The sequence below is a fragment of the Amphiura filiformis genome, chromosome 14 (genome assembly GCF_039555335.1).
Source record: "Amphiura filiformis chromosome 14, Afil_fr2py, whole genome shotgun sequence".
In the NCBI taxonomy this organism is placed as follows: domain Eukaryota; kingdom Metazoa; phylum Echinodermata; class Ophiuroidea; order Amphilepidida; family Amphiuridae; genus Amphiura; species Amphiura filiformis.
In genome coordinates, this window is record NC_092641.1 from 48,267,133 (window position 1) to 48,292,787 (window position 25,655).

A 25,655-nucleotide genomic window follows, 5' to 3' on the forward strand; every position below is an offset into this window, starting at 1 on the left:
TCGATGCACACAACCTGCTAACTGAATGCCAATTTGGATTCAGGAAAAAGCGTTCCTGCGATTCACAGCTCCTGATAACAATTGACGACCTGGCCAGAGGACTTCGAGACAAGCAGCAGATCGATGCAGTTCTCTTGATTTCTCGAAGGCCTTCGATCGTGTACCTCATGAACGTCTTCTTTTAAAGCTCCATCACTACGGGGTCCGAGGCCAGCTACTCTCTTGGATCCGAGACTTCTTATCAGGGCGAACCCAGAGTGGGATTCTAGAGGGGGAAAAGAGCAGCGTCGCCAGCGTAACTTGAGGGGTGCCCCAAGGCACTGTTCTGGGGCCCCTGTTGTTCTTGGTCTTCATTAACGTATAGACCTACCCGAGTGTGTTTCGTCAAGTATACGACTCTTTGCTGATGATGCTCTCCTGTATAGACCAATCCAATCTCAAGATGACATCACTGCCCTTTCACCAAGACCTCACCAACCTTCAGGAGTAGGAGAAGAGGTGGCTTATGCAATTCAACGCTGACAAATGCGAAGTTCTCAGAATCTCCAACAAGCGAAGTAACATCTTGGGTGCAACCTCGTATTCAATCCATGGTACTGAACTCCGAACTGTTGATGAGGCAAAGTACCTGGGTGTCACTATCCACCGTAACCTCAGCTGGAAGCAGCATGTTCAGAACATCTGCAACAAAAGCAACAGCACCCTCGGCTTTCTCCGCCGCAATCTGAGGAAATGGTCCCCTAAGATCAAGGAACTGGCCTACAAGAAATACGTTCGTCCCACACTGGAATATTCATCTACGGTGTGGGATCCACATACGCAGGACCTGATTGCCCAGATTGACATGGTCCAACGGCGTGCTACTAGGTTTGTGACGGCCGACTACAACCAACAGAGCAGTGTAACCCAGATGCTACAAAGTTTACAATGGCAGACACTCTATGAACGTAGGGCCCACAGCAAAATCATCATGCTGTACAGGATAGTGCATGGTCTTGTCGCCATTCAGAAGAAGAAAATTCAGATATTTTAAAAAGAATAAGTAATTGAAACATAAAGTACTAAAATCATAGCTTTTATACTTTTTCATATATAACGCTTACTAGTTCATCTCCTATATCTACAACACAGCGCTACCAGTAGGGTTCAATTGCCTATTGTGAGTGCCCCTGTGTTGTGTGCATACATGTAGTTTTACTGCATGATGTCCAGCGTTTTTTGAGAGGTGTTCCAGGAAGTGGAAAACGTACATTGCTCACAAGTTTGTTTTTCTGTGTTTGTTGCTTGTGGGTGGGATGTAGGAGTGGGGTGTAGGGGTGGGGTGTGTTTGGAAACACCAGCAAAGGAGGACACGCACATGAGAAATATCTGTACAACAGTAACGTGTTTCTACATGTAAAACACCATAAGAATTAAAGCGTTATCTAGGCTCCTTCTCACCAAATGATTACAAACGGTGCCCCCGGCCAGTGTGCACGTCAGGAAAATGATGTCAATGGTTGTATGGTTGTAGGGCTTAAATGAATCACATTTTGACGTCAAGTGATTGGTTTAACGTTGTAATAACATTATTTTACGACCATGGGAAAGTTTTGGTTGGTTTAACGGCATAATTACGCATGTTCGTAAAATTATGTTATTACTACGTGGTACCAACCAATTTACTTCTAAACAACCATTATACATTATACAACGTTGTGATATTGTATTGACGTCATTTTTCTCCTGCCGTTCCCACCGCGGTCAGCCATAATTTTCAAAAACTTAAATTTCCATCTTGGGTGGAGGGTTTAATGACACACACATAAAAAAGTCAGAGCACATACATTTAATATACACATACCCGTAAGACGTGTATCCGCCAGACCAAATCAAATGCAAGTTTACACCTCTGAATTAGACTGATAAATGCAAGGAACCTAATAGGAAAAGTTTATGAACGGACACCCAAGCAGCATTTCAAATAAGCAGTGACGCCGAGTGCCATTACGGGGTCAGCTGTAAAATGAACTTCGCCAGGGCCCTCTTTTTAACGGGCCCCCTGAAGTCTCTTTTCTTTGCTTTTATTTCGGCCTATAAAAGTATGTTTTCTTTATTTTTACGGACCCCCTAGACCGCCGGGCCCAGGGGTAACGAACCCCCTCAACCCCCTTGTCGTCGGCACCGCTGATAAGTGTTATTCCAGAATTTGACCAGCTTGAAAAGTTTAGACCAGTTACAATCAAATAGTTCATATGTTGCTTTAATGTGACTTCATAATTATGCAAATCTGGCAATCAAATCAGTTTACATGCATTTTTGATAATCTAAATCTAAACAAATACTCAATAAAATCGCAAAAGCGACATCTAATTGACAATAAAAATTGCCTGCGATGAAAACACAAATATTTTCAGCTCAAAATTATTGAAAAGACCTGCCTTTGTAATGAACCCGAACCTGATTGACAGCCGTAATGTGGAACACGCAATACTAGTTATATCACTTTGAGTTTTCGTATTTAATTTCCAAAATATTTAATCGAGCAATTTTACACGCATTATTTACTTCTGCTTGATACTCGGTTTATTGTTTGTAAATTCATATCAATCTTCGTTATGAAATTATATTGAAAGCCCCGGGTAGTATAGAATTTTAGTATTTTTGTTAAAACGCGTGTATGGTTCGGTATTGTCCACTTGATTGCATGCTGAATATACCGTATCAACATTTTTTATAGTAATATGATGATAAATATCTACACGCCAATCAGAGAAAACGAAGTGTTAAGGTTTATCACGTATTAGTTAGAACAAGCCTTTATCGCTATAATGATATATTAGTGAGCTTCAGCAAACGATTCATTTCTTGAAACTGTGAAACATCGCCACATCTCTGCCCTGTTTCTCTTTTTGTAAAGCATTTCCTGACTGCTGCAATTTGGAATGACATAGTTGAATATACATGACAGCATACAGAGTGTATCAAAATGATTGGTACCAATCCGTTTTTAGTGATATGGACATGATCAGAGGATGATTTAAGCACTTCCCACCACGCCACTGTGTTGACTTGCGGTTAGCACAGCTGTGTGAGTGAACATGACACCACTGCTGGCACATTGCATTGACGGCCATGGTTAAATTTGAATTTGGACTGATATATTTACAATAAAAACGCATTCACAATGCTAGTCGATTTCACATTTTATGTTACCTACAGAAGGTGTGAATTATCCTTCATGCATACATCACTTTAGATCTGAAATCGACCAAGTAATAATGACACACGCACAATTCTTAAAAAACATCTTTTGCACAGAATTCAATGGGATTTGAAAAGTAAAGTGGCAGTTGAAACTCTGGTGATAACACGTTTGCACTGCATGATGGGGCTTCCTTAAATCATCCTTTGGGACATGATTACCACATCAAAAAGCAACACATGATCCACAAAATGTGTTGATAAAGTATTGTCATTTCAAGAAGACCCTATGTTGCATTTGGAAGAAGTAGGCTTTTCAATAACCACCAAACTGATGAGTACCAATCATTTTAATACAGTCTGTACAACCTGATTTTGATCGGAAATCGGAGCAGAAGATTGGGATGTGTCGGGGATGTACTTATGGTAAACAACGCGTTTGTATTTGAATATCAACAATTCAACTAACAGACAATCAGTTACGTCATTCTCAATTTAATTAGTGAATGAAACTTAGTCACATTGCTGACATTGGATTTTCAATACAGGTGTCACATTTGCAACTTTTAGTGAAACCTATGGATTCATGATTTCATATTATTGTGTCAAACTTGCAAGGACATTAGCTTCAAGGATGACTAATTAATTATAAGGATGTCGGAATAAATATATATAGTATATTAGAAATTCCCTATTCTTTTGGATACTTGAGACAAATTTGTCGTTGCGAACCTCACATTTTCTGCCACACCCAAACCAAGGAATTAAACCAGTGGTATCGACTTTCCACTTTTTCAGAGACTTAGTTAATAACAGCCTCTTCCTAGCTCACATCGCAACAAGCGCATTTAACTCAAATACCGACACTACATATACTTTGTCGCAGTTACTTCTCGCGTGTACAGATGTACCGCCTTTGCCATTCACAATCACGCCAGTCCTTTGAGTGAGTCAACGCGCGCGGTTTAATACTAGCTACGCCCATTGGAGCATCCACTGACTTCACTGTCTCGACGTAGCCAAATGGACTATAGAGTGCATGTAGACTTGTAGAAAACTGCTTCTTTCAATGAAGAGATTTGAGTCATTCACATCATAAAAACGATGGCTATTTCATCCATTTTGCATCTGATTCCGAAGCTGTGCGTTATCATCGCCGTCATTTCTATAAACAACAATTCAGTTGTGAATCTACTTACAGTATCAGCTCAGCTACTGGTAAAACCACTGCGGGACGTCTCGCACAATGTCACCAACCCATGCCTTGTCAACATCAGCGAAGATGCGACTCTCTTTAGAGGAAGCCCTGATCACATATGCAGTCTAAAAGTAACGGCACCTCAAGGAACTCGCATTCAACTGCAGATACATGGAACACTAAATACTTTTCTTGAACAGTCGTTTCTGTACATTGAACGCATTGGGGACCTTAATTACTGCACTAATAGGTATATAGTTGTTAATGAATTGAATGGGCAGTGTAAGTCTGTTATGATTCACAAAAGTGTGAAGTTATTTCTGCAAGGCGCTGTCAGTTTCTTCATTAATGAGATACCAGCAACAAGTACATTGCAACAATGTCTCGAAGTTGACCACGATACCACAGAGGTTGATGTCAGCCAAGGTTCTATCTGTAAGAATGTAAAAGGGTACAATGTAAAACTAATGTGCGAGTCTCATGAAGGTCATAAGTGTAGAATTAAGTTTGGAAGTATAAATTGTGATACAATACTTGGTCCCAGAGAAGTGATATATCAATGTAATGACCGCGATGTATCCCAGAACTATAGAGGTTTCATTATTTATCCCATTGATATAATTCTTTTAGATCTATCGCACAATCATTTAGTGGAAATAAATGGCAAAAGTTTTCAAGGTATTGAAGGAGTACATTCACTGAATTTAGCAAGCAATGAATTGAGAGTACTCCATGTAGACTCTTTTGTGGGATTGCCAAATTTGAGAGAACTGTTGCTGACTGTCAATAGCTTGGTCACGATGCATGTCAGATTGTTCATGGATTTAAAAACGTTAACTGTTTTGCATATTTCATATAATGAAGTAAGTTTGCTACGAGTAGGATTATTTCAAGAATTGACCCATTTGAAAGACCTGCGTCTCTCTAGCAACCAAATAGTCGCATTAGATGTCGGAATATTTCATGGCTTGCAGAGCCTTCAAACATTGGGTCTCAATAATAATTTGTTAAGTGCGTTACCAGTGGGTGTATTTCAGAATTTGACCGAATTGGAAGATTTGGACCTCAGTTTTAATAAGATAACCACATTAAATGCGAAATTGTTTCAAGGGTTGATTAATCTAGGTAGATTGAGTCTCAGTGACAATAAATTGACTGTTTTACCAGAGTCAATATGCCAATTTATAAATAATTTGGACGCTTTGAAGCTCAGTCATAATCAAATAGCCAAATTGGATATAGGAGAGTGTCAAGGCTTAAGTAGAGTAACACGACTGTCTCTTGATGGCAATATGTTAGATACTTTACCAGAGGATATAATGCAGGATATGATCAATTTAGAATACTTTGACCTAAGTCGAAATCAAATAAGCAACTTGAACGTAGACTGGTCTCAAGGTTTGAAAAAACTAACACGTCTTGATCTAAGTGGAAATTCGGTGTCTACTCTATCAGAGGGCATGTTTCAGGGTTTGACCAATTTGGAAGATTTGTCCGTCAGTCAGAATCAGATAACCCAATTGAATATAGGTGGATTTCTCGGATTGAGTGAATTATTAAGTCTCAACCTTGATAGCAATATGTTGAATACTTTATCGGAGGAAATATTCGAGGATTTGACAAATTTGGAATCCTTGTTTCTCAGGAAGAATCAGATAACCCAATTGAATATAGGTGGGTTTCAAGGATTGAGTAAATTATTGAGTCTTAACCTTGATAGCAATATGTTGAGTACTGTATCGGAGGAAATATTTGAGGAGTTAACAAATTTGGAATATTTGTATCTCAGCAAGAATCAGATAACCCATTTGAATGTTGGTGGGTTCAAAGGTTTGAACAGACTAAAATGGCTCTATCTGGATGGCAATATGTTGTGTATATTACAAGATCACCTGTTTAAACAAGTGGTCAATTTGGAGATTTTAGATCTTAGCTACAATCTGATTACCATAATGGGTTCAAGATGTTTTCAAGGTTTGTATGAACTAAGAATTCTGGATCTGAATAACAACATGCTGAGAATACTACCAGAGGATCAGTTTCAGAATTTAACCAATTTGGAAAGTTTAAAACTTGGTTCCAATCAGATAACTGTATTGATTGCTGGATGCTTTCAAGGTTCGAGCAAGCTTAAAAGTTTGAGACTTGATGACAACATGTTGAATACCTTAGGAGAGTATATATTTCAGGAGTTGACTGCTTTGGAATACTTGTCTCTTAGTTCCAATCATTTATCCAGGTTGAGAGTTGGATGGTTTCACGGTTTGAGAAAGCTAAAAACTCTGTACCTTAATGGCAACATGTTGAGTACATTACCGAAGAATATATTTCAGAATTTGACCAGTTTGAGTAGTTTAGATATCAGTCATAATCAGATAGTGCAATTGGATCTGATATTATTAGAAGGATTAGAAAGACTCACATCTCTGTATTTGTTTAACACCATGCTGAAAGAAATCCATGTACCAATAGGTGTGTATCAGTACTGGGGAAATTTGACAGAGTTTTCTTTTTACTTTAATTTGCCATCTGCTAGGAATGGCTCTCTGGATTGGAACATTTTAATTGGATTAGACAGTCTGTCGTTCTTTGAATTTGGACTTAATGATGTAAGCTTGCTGTCAAAAGTGTTGAAAACAAAGACAAAGCTGGACGAGCTTCAGCTTACCCATATGCCTAACTTAGTTAGGTTAGCGTCAGGAGTATTTTCGGATTTAGACAATTTGAGGTCCCTCAATATCTCAAAGAATGGTTTGGTTGAATTGAGTAACGGAGTATTTGATGGCTTGAATAATTTAGTATACCTATATGCAGAGCATAATCGATTAAAAAGTTTGGATAATGATGTGTTTCAAGGTTTAGTATCATTATTTGAGCTAAGCCTTCGAAATAACCACTTAACTCAGTTACACTATGATATTTTCAAGCGTACAATCCGCCTTCTTATTATTGACTTATCCCACAACAGAATACAAGAAATATCAAGTAATAAGCTCCTACCTGGTCCAAGCCGGATGTTTCTCTATGATAATCCATTAACACTGATAACTCGTAATAGTTTTATTTCCCTTACAACAGGTTCATATGTGTCTGTTAGCAAACACGAGGTTTGTCAGTGTTATGTTCCCAATTACGTTGCTTGTTCAGCATTTGATGAAAGATCCCCATATCTTACTTGTTATCGATTGCTCTCTGATCAAGTCTTAGGTATTGCTATGTGGCTTATTGGTTTGAATGCTTTTGGTGGAAATCTCCTTGTTCTAGTCTGGCGAAACAAAGGGACCACAAGCAGTTCAGTTAATTCTTTATTGTTGAGTAATCTTGCAGTATCTGATTTTCTCATGGGTATCTATATGTTAATCATTGCATCTGCTGATATCTACTTTGATGAGAATTTTCCAATGCTGTCTGAAACCTGGAGATCTGGTATTACTTGCAGAATTGCTGGAGCGTTGTCAATAATCTCAAGTGAAGCCTCTGTGTTCTTTGTAACACTTATCAGCATTGATAGGTTTATATGCATGAGATTTCCATTTTCCACCAAAAAGATCACAAAAAAGTCAGCTTTAACATTGACGATGATGACATGGGTTGTTTCATTTGTATTAGGTATTGTTCCATCAGTCCTAACTGGAAGAAATTTTAAATTTTATGATAACTCACATGTGTGTATTGGCCTTCCACTCGCCTTGACTAAAAGGTACCCAATGGTATCTTCAGAAAATAAGAATAAGGATGGTTTGAACGTCATTTACCAAAATGAATTTGATGCTGAGATTGATGGTCTTTACTTTTCATCGGCAGTTTTCTTGGGTTTGAACTGTGTATGCTACCTAATTATACTTGCCTGTTATATTGAGATAGTAAGGACGGTAAGGAAGTCTTCAAAACGTGCTGGACGAACTCGTGAAATGAATGAACAGATACGACTTACCACAAAGGTAACAGCTATAGTTGCCACAGACTTTTGCTGTTGGTTTCCGATAATCGTTCTTGGAATATTGGTACAAACAAGGGTGATCCGTCTGCCCGCTTCTGTATATGCCTGGTGCGTGACCTTTGTGTTGCCTATTAATTCTGCTATTAACCCTTACCTGTACACGGCAGCTGAGGTCATTTCTACATGTAGAGAAAAACAGGCGCAGGCTGGGAAAACAACTCCTGTACAAATACCTCTTGGTTAATCTTGGTGCATTAGGAAAAAAAAACAGAAAAGAAAAGAAAAAAAATCAAACAAACAAACAAACACTATAATCAAAGACAGAATTATAAAGACTAGTTTGCGTTTGACGTCATCTGTCAATCAAACTCTGGCACTGTTTGGTTACGTACGAGTGTCTTGATGATTAAGATTCTGAACGCTACGATAACACAGCGTGCATAATGGTTAATTTTGCACCTTCAAACATACAAACACCACCTCAAAGGTTAGGTCTTAATACTAACGGAAACTTTCACACCATGTTAATATAATGCCGTTATTTTTCGACATTTTATCCGATCATGTCATTTCATAAGTTCAGGGCTGTCAACTTTTTGGAATGCTTGGCGTGAGACAGAGGCGCGCCGGGAATTGCCGACTTCAATGTTCATTTTGAACCATGATTATTTGAGCCACGTCGCTAGAGAATGTGAAAAGCGGGGGGGGGGTAGGAACAGCAAATTATTCAAGACGATGTGTGAGATTTTACTCACTTTCCAGTTTTTCCGTGAGATATACTACCTAGGATTATACTACCTTGGCGTGGGGCGTGAGAAAGTGACCCACGCCCAACGCGTGAGAGTTGACAGCCCTGTAAATTGATTGGGCTAACAGTATATGAGAGATCTTAGAAAAGTCTGTTCATGTGTGGCATTAGGATAAACATCATTTAGTAAGAATTGAAATATCATAAAATCTAGACTCGTACAAGTATGGTGCCAAGTGAGCTTTTCGGTAAATCCCATAATTCCTTGGGGTAAGACCCAAGTTGTCGCATTTGACGTCACCCAGACTTGAAATGCGCAATAACGATGTTCGCTAAACGATGTTTGCATCAGCGTGACGTGAAATGACGACATCTCGGGTCTAAACGGAAGGAATTCATGATGGGATTTACCGAAAAGGCTTATTGAGGTTGGGCCGCCTGCTTAGTTTAAATATGCCTAAACAAAACGATACTTTCTCCTTGTAAGAATGATAATCTTATATTTGAAAATATTTTGTTACTCCTTTATATAGTAAGCGTAACCGTAAAAATGAAATTCTTACATTAGAAAAAAATATTCAAAAATAGCGTAACGAGTAAGACTTAACGTTGCTTAATATTTCTTAAGCTTAAATGTAGAATGGTCAAAATGAGACGTTTGTGGGAATTTGCTGTTTGTAAATCCACTAGCTTCATCATGAGGTTATATTTTTAAGAGGTGAAAATCTTACACAAAAAAATGTTATCTAAATCGTTCCGTATCGGAGTCTGTTCTACAATCTTTTTTTAGTTGAGTTTGAGTTGAAATGTATAGAGTTTGATGGAAAAGAAGTAAATTATTATTATTATAATTATGAAATATTCTATGATGTTAAATGTTTCTGTATTAAAAGGTCTGAGATAATTGTTTTAATGACATAAACTCGTACCATGCTTCATTTATTTTCAGCACTGTGTAAACTAAATTCAATAACATCATCCAAAAAGCAGGCATCTTATACCCATCATTAAAAGCAATAATTCCAACGTCATTCCTACCATTAAAGGGTTAAAGGGATATTCACAGATTTTGTGGGGATGGTCCCTATTTTGTCTTTATGATGGGGTACATACCCAACAAGAAATACCAAATCATTCAATCATTTATTCATTCATTCAATTATCATTAATTAATTAATTAATTAATTATATTTATAATTAATTAATTAATTAATTAATAAATTAATTAATTAATTAATTAATTAATTAATTAATTTAATCATTCATTCATTCATTCATAAAAGGTTTATTCACTAATTTTCATCACCGTATAAAAACCGAATTGAAACATTTCACGTACAATTCCAACAACATAATAATAATCAAATAATAAATACGAGAAAATTGCGAAAAATATCAATTAATGAGCATTGACCAGTACATAGGCCCCATACTTGCATCCAAACCCAAATACACACCCAAGCACATTCCCCAACACACTCACCCCCACGCACCCCACCACCCATCCGCTGGGATAGGTCGTTTTCAACAGATTTACCACATTCGGCTTGCTATAAACATTGATTGCGGTGTTGACCTAATGAAAAAAAAGTGTTTTTATGAGGGAGTGTTAGCTATCGTTCGATATAAAAAAATATTCTGATTGGATGAAGGGAACACTTGAGGTTTTGACAAAAAAAAATTACAGATGCCTGTTTTCCACTAGATCTCACACACTTCTTACGATGCTATGCACTCAACCGTGTAGCATAAACATAGACTGTGTGGAGGCTAGACTCGCTGTGCTTGGAAATAAGTTCGGGTGTATCGAGGTGGAAACTGTGCGTAGATGTATTTATAAGAGAATCATTTTGTAGTCAAACCTCTTCATATGGACCAGGCTGGTGAGCAGCATGAGGAGGAGGTGTCCTGCGTATGGATTTTCCACCCGCTATTGAGGTTAGTGACTAGTGTTATTGGAGCACAGAATAATGGTCAATTTGGCACATTCTGTTTGAGACCCACTACATTCACAAGGCGTGTACTCAGCCGTGAAAAAAAGGTAATTGTTTCCAACATGGTGTCATTGTAATTGGGGAATTAGTAGCTATCCATTGATATGCAACACGATATGAACATGTCACAAATATTCTGAGATACAATTGTGGTAAACATTTTTAAACAACATTTTAATGTTTTGCACCAAGTTTTGTGGAGTACCGTATAATTACGCCTTATAATAATCACATTACAATAATTTGTGTGACGTGTTATGTACCTTCAGTAGTGTTATAGGTACCCGGTGAGCCCCTATTGTGGCTCCATCTGGGTGGCTCCAGTGACGTCATATCTATTTTTAGTTTGATGACGTCTTGGCGGGGATTCCCCGGATCTATATTTAGCGATGACATCATGGTGGGGATTCCCCCGTGATCTTACGTGGGGGAATCCCTAATTCTATGCTTAGCACATTGTTTCTAGAAGTTATGATTCCCCGCTGTTTGTTTTGTGTAGAATTCCTTATGTCTATATTTAGCATCATCGTGGGGAAATTCCTTGTAACCTATTAGTTGTTACGCGACGTTCTTGTTGGAATCGTTTATTGATATTATTACGTGAGGGGACCTATGTGGGCATTGTACTTGCGTTTATGGGCCTAACTTCTATTATTAATGTATTGATCAACACTGAACACAAATAATGACACAAACAAATGAGTATTTTTTCTTCTTCTTCTTTCCTTCAACATGTTTAATATTTACAATAACCATGATAACACAACATTTTGTAATATATATTTATAAAATACAATACAATATTAGTATACATTGTTTCAAACTTGACATCAAATTGATTATTCAAGAACTTGGGATAAATATAAGTGAAAGTTCACGGCTGTCTTTTAGTTACGCAATCAATGGATTTGATGTAATTTTCATGTGAACATGTAAGCAATGAAATGCGTGGTTACGTCGTGCAAATTTTCATGTATTAATGTAAATACTGGGAAAAATCGTGAAATGCGTCATTGCGTCGTGGAATGCGTCAAATGCGTCGTGCAATGCGTCGTGGAATACGTCATTGCGTCATATAATGCGTCAAATGCGTCATTGCGTCAGATGTGTTATCAAATGCGCCATTACAACGCCTATGTGTTTATGTTATGCATTCTTAAACACTTGAGAACGTTCCTGCAATCTCATTGGTTCTTACCCGTGTGATATGACACGATATCACACGGGTCGGCGCGTGTACATCAACGCGATACCCGTGCTCGCTATTTGAACCAATCGGAGGCGTATAGCAACAACGGGACTGATCGATTTTAAGCCCCAGGTAGTTCGAATAAAAGGAATGTGGGAGCCTTATGCTTTTTATTTTGTACATGAATATTGAAAATTATTTTTATATATCGTTACGAATTCGGCAGACGGCCGAATCCGGATTCGGCTTTTGGTAAATTCATTTTTGGCATACATTACTTTTGAATTAGAGAACAGGGGATCAATGCTTTACCTATAGAGGGCAGCATATCGATTTTTTAACGGTTGTCGTCTTTGACCGTACTGCGAGTCACCGTTAGCTAACCCTGTATGCCGCCCTCTTTTGAATACTTACTATGCTGTTATCATCTGATCTCCGTTAAAAAATTGAGTATAATATTGCGTAATGACAGTGGCGGACATGTTTTTTTAACCTGTCCGCTTCGAAGCATCAAAAAACACATCTTTAACTAGTTGCGGCAGAAAATTTCGTCTCATTTTTACATCATAAGACCACCGATTCCTGGTGATTTGGCATGGGTGATAAGGCTCCAGAAACGAGATCGAGCTCCAAGCAAAAACATAGATCAAGCTCCAAACCATCAATGCCTACAATCCAAGATGGCGCCCGTGCCAGTGAACCTACCGCTGACACGCCACAAAGTAAGTTGGCAACTCAGATCAAAGATTTACTATTATCTGACACCGGCATTATTAATAGTATTGCCGATACTCTGGCTGAAATCATCATAAGCTCACCCCCTATGCTGAATACTCTTACTGAAAATCTCAAGGAGTCCCTTCAAGATGACTTGAAAGAGGAGGTAAAGCAGGATGTATATACATCGGTATCCGTTGACATTCACAATCAAGACGAGAAACTTAAAAACCTCAAGAAACAGGTAGGGCAGTACACTAAGAAGATAGAAAGCCTTGAAACTTCTCTGGATGATCTTGAACAGTATTCCAGACGCAATTGTCTGCTAATTCATGGACTCGCTGAGAAATCAGAAGAATCCACAGATCAAATTGCCATCAACACCGTTGAAGAATTCACTGGTATCACAATCACTGAACGGGACATTGATCGTACACACAGACTTGGCCCCAAACGGTCTGATAACTCAGAAGATGAAAATGACTCTCGGCCTAGATCCCGTCCCATCATCTTAAAACTTACCAGCTACAACGTCAGGCATCAAATATTCAAAAACAAAAGAAAACTAAAGTCCACCGGCATTGTCATCACAGAAAATCTCACAGCTAAACGCGTCACACTATTAAGAGCTACCAAAGCCCATGATGAAGTCAAATCCGCTTGGACAACTGACGGCAGAATACACTGCATTACTACTGACAACAAACGGGTCAACATTAATTCTCTGAGTGACTTAGAAAAATTGTAATAATGTGAACTTCTGCTTTTAGCACCGGTTTGCTATTTATGATTTACCACATCTGGTAAATGGACTTTTTTCGCTTTAATATAATAATACTTGTGTTAAAGAAAATGGCTCTTGTAAGTACTGTAGATGTTCTTGTTTGATAATATTGCACTATAAAGTTGTTTATATCTGATACTGTTACCATGATACCATGTAGTATGTGCTTTTTGCACTCTTGATCGGCTTGGTTCCCTTTTTTATGTCATGACTTCATTGATTGTATCTCTTGACAATGGTATTTGTACCATTCATAGTTCATTGACTGTGCTTTTTGCACTTTTGATCATTTGATGCAACCTCTTCAGCTCATCGTTTGTTCAGTTGCATTGTCCCTAATCATACTACATGATATCATACCCTCCGTGATTTATACACTTGGTAATCGATTGTATCACCTAATCGATACTATAGTCTCATCACTGTCTACTCAGATTGAATGTTTCAATATACTTTTATCCTAAAACTTGCTCCTGTTAGTTGTCTATTACATTGCTTATATTTTTGCTTCATTGACAACACAATATCCATGATCAGTGGCAACAAATACAGTGTAAGTAATTTGCAGTGAAATCCTTTCTCATAACTTATTGTTTATTTACTTGTACAATGTTTCTGCTGTTTGCTCACAATTATCTTGTTATGATCGTCAATATTTATTTATACCTGCCATAGTATCCATTACCTAATGTATTGCTGTATATTGAAATGTGAGAGGTATTCATTCACGAGTAAACATTTTCTAATGCATTTAGCTGTGTTTTGTTTTTATATGATTTATCCTAATTCCCTAAAGTTGGTGCTGATGTATTTGTTGACAAATAAAGGCATATATCTCATTCACAGGATGTTTTGAGGTTATATGGAACCCAACTCCTTCCTCCATCCCATTTGTCCTACTCATCACCCAATTGTCTTGTCATATTTGTTGTAGGCACATTTACTTCAGTAATTAGATAAGTAAATTCTTATAATCAGAATGTAAAATCATTTACCTGAGCATCTTGCCTGATCATTGCTCTATGATTCCCTGATGCTTTTGTTTAGAGTATTATTGGGTTACTTTATCTTACTTTGTGATAACATGATTATTATAAAATAACTTAGTGTATTTCTTATTTTATTGTGATATGTTATTATGATATGTTATTACATTCTTCCTACATCAACATATGATAGTTTTATTTGACGACCAAAAATTGCACTTTCTCAAACACAGGTGTACTTCTCATCACTCAAATATCCTTCACATACATGATATATGTTGTAGGCGCGTTTACTTTAAGTAATGTAAAATCAATGTATGATGCTCATTATCTTGCCTATATAATATCTTGACCATGTCAGAATTTAGTTTTCGCTCTGTACACGTGCTATAACTGAAATATGTTATCTGACTAAAATTCCATCCTTTTAGTCCTCTACCCTTCCAGTATCTTGTTTTATTGCTCGTATTGGCCTTCTTTCATTTTAGCACTTCTGACCTGGTCAAGTATTCCAATACCTGCCATAGTATCCATTACCTAATGTATAGCTGTATATTGAAATGTGAGAGGTATTCATTCACGAGTGAACATTTTCTAATGCATTTAGCTGTGTTTGTTTTATATGAGTTATCCTAATTCCCCTAACGTTGGTGCTGATGTATTTGTTGACAAATAAAGGCATATATCTCAATCACAGGATGTTTTGAGGTTATATGGAACCCAACCCGGGAACCCAACTCCCTTCCTCCATCCCATTTGTCCTACTTATCACCCAATTATCTTGTCATATTTGTTGTAGGCACATTTACTTCAGTAATTATATAAGTAACTTCTTATAATCAGAATGTAAAATCATTTACCTGAGCATCTTGCCTGATCATTGCTCTATGATTCTCTCATGCTTTTGTTTAGAGAATTATTGGGTTACTTTATCTTACTTTGTAACTTACTTTATTACTGTTCTAGCTGCATTTTCTTGAGTAATTGACTGATCGCATGTAAAATCAATGCATGATGGTCATATTTTTTGCCCGATCTCTATACTCTATGACTCTCTCATGACCATGTTTAGAGTATTTTGGTTATTTTGTCTTGCATTAATGCTTATGATGGTTATTGTACTATATTCTCTATGCATTATTGTTCTACGCTTATACTGTTGGCTTATAATAATCATCTCACCAATGCATGTTTTATATTAACTAGAAACTTGATCTTGATTGCTCATCCCATTCTCACATGCTGTTTGTGCTACCAATATTGTAAACTCAGTTCATGATGCTCATGTCTTGACTGATCTTGCTATATTTCTCTAATTGCTCATGCACTGAGTATACTGTTAGTTTTTCATTTCTGATATATTGTTTACAATCCAAATAATATGCATGTATCCATGATGTACTTTCCTACTGTGTTTATTGACTTCAGCAATTATCATCAATCTGAATTTAAATGTTACCGTATTCAAAGTTTCTATTGTGTATGCTTTTTGACTGAACACATAATTGGTTGCTTTTATTGATTCTTATGCTAGCGTTCAATATGCTTTGGTCGTAATCCACTTTGCCAACATGTAGCTATGTTTGTCAACTAGCATAATACTCTCTAATTGCCGTACTTTGTATCATTTTAATACTTTTCTTTTAGCTCATATTGTGTTAGTGTACCAGGGCATAATCACCAGTCATGTATTCTGCATGTATTCATGTTTCGCGCGTGTAATCCCTTCTGTCCACCCATGCGCCAATTATATTATATAGCTGTGAATTGCTTTGCGATTGCCTTGATAACTAAGCACGATATGGGCCTAATTGACTTTTCTGTTTCCCCATAAATGATTTTTTGCTCTGCTTCGCTTGGATTTAGTATCCCTTTTGGTATTTTCCTATATCATTTAAGCTTATTTGTAAGTGTATTTTCTAAGTGTATTTATATGTTCCCCCATGCTGTGTTCCCATTGTTGTAAACATTTTTCAGGATCTAAGGACAACTCCACCAACTGTGCCATCTGTGGTAACCAATCAATTCACGATCATTGTTTAAAAATCCTTGATGAGAATCACACTCTCATCTCCAAACCCTGGTACTGTAAATACTGTATTGGATCGATTTTACCCTTTAATCATATCATTGACGATGCAGAATTTTTGCATGAAATTAATCAGCTAAATCATGATCATACTGTTTCCTTTACATATCTTCAAAAACTTAACATAAATCCCTTTGATCTAAACGACAATAATGATAAAGATGACGAACTAAATAAAAATTATGAAGTTAATAATAATAACGATAAATGTAACTATTACTGTAGTGACACATTTAATGAACGCACTAAACATCTTAATAACTCTAATCTAAGTTTAATTCACTTCAATTCCCGCAGTTTAAATAAAAACCTTGATAATATCACTGATTATTTAAAAACACTTAATCATAAATTCCCACTTATCGCATTCAGTGAGTCCTGGCTCAATGATAACAATGCCCTACCGCCTCTTATCAACATTGATGGTTATAATATTGCTCATTTCAACAGAGTTGGGAAAAGAGGAGGTGGGGTAGGGTTGTACATATCTGACGATCTCAACTTTAAGGTTCGTGATGATCTAAATCTAATCCCCAGTCAAGATTACGAGTCAATTTTCATTGAAATCGAAAGTGAGACTAAAAATACCATAATTGGAGTCATTTATAGACCTCCTGACAGATGTGCTCAATCCTTCATCACTAATTTGTCTACTACCATCAACTTGATCAATAGAGAACACCTCCCAACCTTCATTTGTGGTGATTTCAACCTTGATTTACTAAATACATCCACTCACTCAGTTTCAAATGATTTCCTCAACACACTGTATGCCTCCTCTTTTTTATCCACTAATCGATAAACCAACCCGTGTAACCACTAAGAAATCATCTCTAATCGATAATATCTTTTGTAATATTTTGAATCATAAAATAACTCCTGGTATCCTATTTAGCGACGTCACTGATCACTTTCCTGTATTCCAAATAATAAATAACGATAAAAATAATGTACCTAATTCTAAAGTCAATCGCTACTATACTAAAAGAAATATAACTAAGACCACAATAACATCTTTCACGTCTGAACTAAATCAAACCAATTGGGACGAAGTCCTAAATAACCAATCTACTGATCAATCCTATAACGTCTTCATAGATAAATTTACTAATATATATGATAAACACTTCCCCAAAGTTAAGAAAAAAAAAAATCAAAAAGCGCCAGCAATGTAAACCCTGGATCACTGCGGGAATTATCAAATCCATTAAAACTAGGAATAAACTCTACAAGTCGTTCATTAAATACCCTAATGAAATAAATAAAACTAAATACGTCAAATATAGAAACAAATTAACTCATCTGATTAAGATTTCCTGTAAGAATTATTATTCAAATAAATTTAACACTTATAAATATAATATCAAAAATACATGGCAAACAATAAATAACGTTCTTGGCAAAACAACTAAATTGAAAAACCCCTCCTATTTTTTTGATGGTACCTCAAAATCTCCGACCCCAGTAACATTTCCACAAAGTTTAATTCTTTTTTTTGCTGAAATAGGTCCTAAACTTGCTTCAAACATTCATTCTCCCTCTTCCTTCTCTGATTTCCTTAAGGACCCACACACTAACTCCATCTTCCTCAATCCCACCCACGAAAGGGAAATCCTAGACATTGTCAAGAAGTTTAAGAATGGCAAGAGTTCCGGCTACGATGACATCAGCCCTACCATTGTTAAACATATCATTCCCCTTATCTCCAAACCCCTAGCCCACATTTTCAACCAATCCCTTTCCACAGGTGTCTTCCCTTCAGACCTCAAGATTGCGAAAGTCATCCCTGTCTTCAAAAAAGACGACCCCCACACCTTCTCTAATTATCGTCCCATTTCTCTTCTACCATGCTTTTCCAAGATCCTTGAACGCATCATTTACAATAGGATTGATAAATTTCTCTCTCACTTTCATATTCTTCACAACAATCAATATGGCTTTCGCAAACAGCATTCCACTGATCTTGCTCTTCTAGATATCTACAACAATATTTCCTCCTCTCTTGCTCTTAATCATCACACTATTGGCATATTCCTCGACCTCTCCAAAGCCTTTGATACCATCAATCACAACATTCTTCTTACCAAACTCCAACACTATGGTATTCGTGGAACAGCCCTTAATCTTCTCTCTAGCTATCTGTGTAACAGATATCAATTCACTTCCTTTGACTCACATTTCTCTGATCTTCTTCCAGTCTCTTGTGGTATTCCTCAAGGCTCTATCCTGGGTCCCTTGCTCTTCCTTCTTTATGTTAATGATATCCCCACTTCGTCCAAAATCCTCTCTTTTGTCCTTTTCGCCGATGATACGAACATCTTCTTATCTCACCCAAACCTTAACACTCTCATAAACACATTCAACGTAGAATTAGTCAATGTCTCAAACTGGTTCAAATCCAACAAACTATCCCTAAATGTCAGCAAAACTAACTACATCCATTTCACCAAACAAAAACGAAAGCAAAAGCACGCCACTCCACCAACACACATTATGATAGACAACGTTGCAATTCATCCTGTAGATAACACACAATTTCTAGGTGTAATAATTGACAAAAATCTTTCCTGGAAAGACCACATCCACAAAATTACAAATCAAATTTCTAGGAACATCGGGATTCTTAGAAAACTTCGTCACATTTTACCCACACATATACTATTCTCACTCTACAACACCTTAATCCTGCCTTACATATCCTACAGCAACATAGCATGGGCGATATCTGACAACACCCTTGACCTTAACCACTGTCCATGGACTTCTCCTAATTCTACAAAATTGGACAAACTATTTAAACTCCACAAAAGAGCAATCCGTATCATTAACAACTCTGGTTACCTATCCCACACAAAGCAAATTTTCCATAATTTTAAAACACTAAATATCTTTGACATAAATAAATTACAAACAGGTCTCTTTATGTACCGCTATGAGAACAAAACCCTTCCAAAATCATTCTCCAACTTTCTTTTAAAACACAGTGACATTCACAACTACAACACTAGACATGCTGAGCATTTTACTACAGTTAAACACACATCTAATTTAATCAAATACTCGATTAAAGTATCTGGACCTAAAACCTGGAATGGATTAAACAAAGATATAATAAACTCAAAGAATATATTAAGCTTCAAAACTAGCTTGAAGGACCGCCTGATTAAAAAGTACTTATCTAAATAAAATAAACCTATTATATAATTTTAAAGGATCATATATCATTTTCTTTCATCTTATAAATAGTTCAATATGTTTTAACAAATACTGCCGTCAAATCCTGATGTTGGTTTTGGCTATAGGCCTCGGTACCGTGCACGTGCGCTTATTTTAAATAGGCCTATTTGAAATCGATCCACTACATTGTCAACTTTTTTGGTTTTTGACTGGTACTGCATTGTATTATCCCTGTCCTGATTGATCCTTTCCCGCCCTGCCCTGTCTCGTCTTGTCCTGTCTTGTACTGTTCTGTCTTGTCATGTTCACCCCCTCCCTATTCTAATATTTCACTTTCAAATTTGCTAAGGTGGGACCAGCCTTAAAGCCCGTTGGGCTTATTTGGCCTCTCCTTCACATGTTTTTTTTTTCACCCTTTCATATTATTCTCTTTCGTTTTCAAAATCTACTGAGTTACTGGTACTTTAATTAACTTTTTGTACAAATTAAATTTGTATCATTAATTGAATTGCTATTTAATCATAATCTTGCTGTGTAAATATTTTTATATAAATTTGTCCTACTATATATAATTTCGGAAATTGCGATTGTGATTTGTAATATAACCATTTAATTCTGTATTATCCTTCAGATACATTTCATTATGTTACCAACTTAATTAAATTTGTTTTTGTTATTGATGCTTAAATTTTGTATATAATACATATTATATATATATATATATATGATTTTGGAAATATTGTTATCTATATATATGTGAAATCATGTGTGAATAAATTGAATGAATGAATGAATATGCTGCCCTCTATTATGTATAGCATTGATCCCTTGTTCTCAAATTCAAAAGTAATAAATGCGTAAAATGAATTTACCAAAAGCCGAATCCGGATTCGGCCGTCTGCCGAATTCATAACGATATATACCCTTGGAACGTTACTAATATACTTACAGATTTCAGCCCCAAGTTATTTCTCTAAAATTCAATTTGATATCTTAACAACATACGGTCATCTTAATGAAAACAAAGTGGCTAAAAACACAAATCCATTTTTCTCAGGACTTTCTGTTGACTTCTGAAAATCTAGTTTTTTGCTTCTGTTTTGTTTTCTGATGCACCAACATTAGCCGAGTGGTATTTGTACAGGAGGTGGGATCTCCCGTTTCTCTCTACATTTAGAAATGACCTCAGCTGTAGTGTACAGATAAGGGTTAATAGCAGAATTAATTGGCAACACAAATGTCACACACCAGGCATATACAGAAGCGGGCAGATTGATCAACCTTGTTTGTACCAATATTCCAAGAATGATTATCGGAAACCAACAGCAAAAGTCTGTGGCAACTATAGCTGTTACCTTCGTGGTAAGTCGAATCTGTTCATTCATTTCACGAGATCGTCCTGTACGTTTTGAGGACTTCTTAACCGTCCTTACTATCTCAATATAACAGGCAAGTATAATTAGGTAACATACACAGTTCAAACCCAAGAAAACTGCCGATGAAAAGTAAAGCCCATCAATCACATCATCAAGATCGTTTCTGGAAACAGGTGTTCCCACCATGCCAGACCCACCAGAAATGGGAGAAAACTCAATGGTGTACTTTTTAACCAAAGCAAGTGGAAGGCCAATACACACATGCGAGTTATCATAAAATTTAAAATTTCTTCCAGTTAGGACTGATGGAACAATACCTAGTACAAATGAAACAATCCATGTCATTATCGTCAATGTTAAAGCTGATGTTTTTGTAATCTTCTTGCTGGAAAATGGAAATCTGATGCATATAAACCTGTCAATGCTGATAAGTGTTACAAAGAATACAGAAGCTTCACTGGAGATTATTGACAAAGCTCCAGTAATTCTGCAAGTAATACCAGATCTCCAGGTTTCAGACAGCATTGGAAAATTCTGCGCAAAGTAGATATCAGCAGATGCAATGATTAACATATAGATACCCATAAGAAAATCAGACATGGCAAGATTGCTCAACAATAAAGAATTAACTGAACTTCTTGTGGTCCTTTTGTTTCGCCAGATTAAAACAAAGATATTTCCTCCAAAAGCATTCAACCCAATAAGCCACATAGCAACAACTAGGACTTGATCAGAAAGTAATCGATCACATGTAAGATATGGGGATCTTTCATCAAATGCTGAACAGGTAACGTGACTGGGAACATAACACTGACAAACCTCCTGTTGGCTAACCGACACATATGAACTCCTTACAAGAGAAGAAAAACTATTATGTGTAATCAATGTTAATGGATTATTACCGAAATAAACCAATATTTGACCAGGTAGGAGCTTATCACTTGATATTTCTTGTATTCTGTTAAGGGACAAACCGATGATGCGAAGGTTGCGTGTACGCCTGAAAATGTCAAAGTTTAACTGCGTTAACTGATTATTTCGAAGGTGTAGCTCATATAATGATACTAAACCTTGAAACACATTATTATCCAAACTTTCTAATCGATTATGCTCTGCATATAGGAATACTAGACTATTCAAGCCATCAAAGACTCCGTTAGTCAATTCTACCAAACCATTGTTTGAGATATTAAGAGTGAACAAATTGTCGAAATCCGAAAATGTTTCTGACTCTAACCTAACTAAGTTAGGCATATGGGTAAGTTGAAGTTCGACCAGCTTTGTCTTTGTTTTCAATACTTTTGACAGCAAACTTACATCATCAAGTCCAAATTCAAAGGATGACAGACTGTCTAATCCATTTAAAATGTTCCAATCTAGAGAACCATTTCCAGCAGATGGCAAATTAAAATAAAAAGAAACCTCTGTCAAATTTCCCCAGTACTGATACACACCTATTGGTACATGAATTTCTTTCAGCATGGTGTTAAACAAATACAGTGATGTGAGTCTTTCTAATCCTTTTAATAATATCAGATCCAATTGTACTATTTGATTGTGACTGATATCTAAACTTTTCAAGCTGGACAAATTCTGAAATATATCATTCGGTAATGTACTTAAATGATTGGAACTGAGAGACAAATATTCCAAAGAAGTCAAATCCTGAAATATATACTCTCCTAAGGTATTCAACATGTTGCCATCAAGTCTCAAACTTATAAGTTTACTCGGACCCTGAAAGCATCCTGCAATAAATACAGTTATCTGATTGGAACCAAGTATTAAACTTTCTAAATTAGTTAAATTCTGAAACTGATCCTCTGGTAATATACTCAACATGTTGTTATTAAGGTCCAGATATCTTAGTTCATATAAACCTTGAAAACATCCTGAACCCATTTTAGAAATCTGATTGTAGCTAAGATCTAAACGCTCCATATTGGCCACTTGCTTAAACAGATCATCCTGTAATATACTCAACATGTTGTCATCCATACGGAGCAATATAAGATTGTTCAAACCTTTGAATCCATCAACATTAAAATGGGTTATCTGATTCTTGCTGAGATACAAATATCCCAAATTTGTTAAATCCTTAAATATATCGTCCGATAATGTACTCAACATATTGCTATCAAGGTACAGAACTATTAATTTACTCAAACCTTTAAACACACCTACATTCAATTGGGTTATCTGATTATTCCTGAGATTCAAGGCTTTCAGATTTGTCAAATCCTCAAATATTTCCTCCGATAAAGTTTTCAACATATTGTAATCAAGGTTCAGACTCAATAATTTATTCAATCCTTGAAACCTACCTTTATTCAATTGGGTTATCCGATTCCAAGTGAGGTACAAATCTTCCAAATTGGTCAAACCCTGAAATATGCCCACTGATAGGGTAGCCAGCATATTTCCACTTAGATTAAGACGTGTTAGTTTTTTAAAACCTTGGGACAAGTCTACGTTCAAGTTGCTTATTTCATTTTGACCGAGGTCAAAGTATTCTAAATTGACGAAATTCTGAAATATATCCTCTGGTAAAGTATCTAACATATTGCCATTAAGATACAGCGTTGTTACCCTACTCAAACCTTGACACTCTCCTATATCCAATTTGGCTATACGATTTTGACTGAGCTCCAAAGTGTCCAGATTGTTTATAAATTGACATATTCCCTCTGGTAAACCTGCTAATTTATTGTCATTGAGTCTCAACCTGCTTAACATACTCAACCCTTGAAACGATCTCGCATATAATGTGGTTATCTTATTAAAACTGAGGTCCAAATTTTCCAATCCGGTTAAATTCTGAAATACACCCACTGGTATTGTACTCAGCAAATTATTATTGAGAGCTAATGTTTGAAGGATCTGCAAGCCCTGAAAAATTCCGACCTCTAATGCGACTATTTGATTGTTAAAAAGATGCAGTTCTTTTAAATAGATCAATTCCTGAAATAATCTTACTCGTAGCAAACTTATTTCATTATATGAAATATGCAAAACAGCTAACGTTTTTAAATCCATGAACAATTTGACATGCATCGTGACAAAGTTATTGTCATTAAGGGAGGTGTAATGAGCGTGGACCTGGTTTGGATGCAGAGGGAGTGTGCCTGTAACAGACACAGCCACCAGAAAAGGACCAGCTCAGGTCGCGCGCCAAATAAGTTTGCAGTCCAGAAATTTCATTTTTTTCTCAGCCTTGCAAAAAATAGGCAGAGGTGGGAATCGAACCCGGGACCTCGGTGTTGTAAAACCTACTGCGTTACCACTGAGCCAACTGACAATCAGCTATGAGAAGTTTGATAGTAATCCTTGATATTGCTGAATAGAATAAATCAATACTGATAGGTCTATTTATCTAATGTACGATGTTATTCAAATTGGCCTATAAACTAGGAATATAATGTGAAATGACTATCAATCGATCAATCAATCAAGTTGTCAAGTTATCAACAATCAATAATAAACCGACGTAGGCCTATCATGGAATATTACTAACTAGGCCTACTAATAGGGATGACCAATGAACCATCAACTTGATTAGAACACTCCCATAGACATGCAGGGAGCTCAACTGTGCACTGCTTGCACAGACATTTCTAAATTGAGCTCATTCTTTTATTTTTCATAATTTTTCTGTAAAAATTGGAGATGTTAATGCCAATTATGTTTTGTAACTATCCTGCAAATTACAGCATCATAACTTATTTGGTTTTTCTGTAAGTGTGAGTCAAAATTGGTCAATCGCCACAGTGCGCTTAATTGCCAGTGGCCCAGTGCAGCACTGCTCAGAATGGCACAAAATATTCAGATGAAAAAGATCAGGTGAACACTTTGACCTACTGAGCTGTAATTTGGCAGAGTTGTTGTTATTACCTCTATCATACCCTCTGTAAAAAGGAAAAAAAAACGGACAAGTAGATCTCGAGTTAAAAATTAAATCACCAGCTTCCCTTTGGAATTTCCAAACACCTTTCGAATCATGTTAAATAGACACCTTTCTGAACATAAATGTGAAGTTTCATGCTCATTTGTTGTATTATTCACCTGATCTCAACCCTAAACATTTTCTTATATTTATACCATCTGCACTGACTTGCTGCTATACACGCACAGGAGCTGTACTTTTAAAATACGCGCCTAATCAATAATGAGTCTTTCACTCCATTGTTAAAGTACTGTGCTCTCTGTAGCATATGGGGTGACCAGGCCCTGGATGTGATGGTTTTGTAGCACATGACAGTATTCATTCAAGCCTA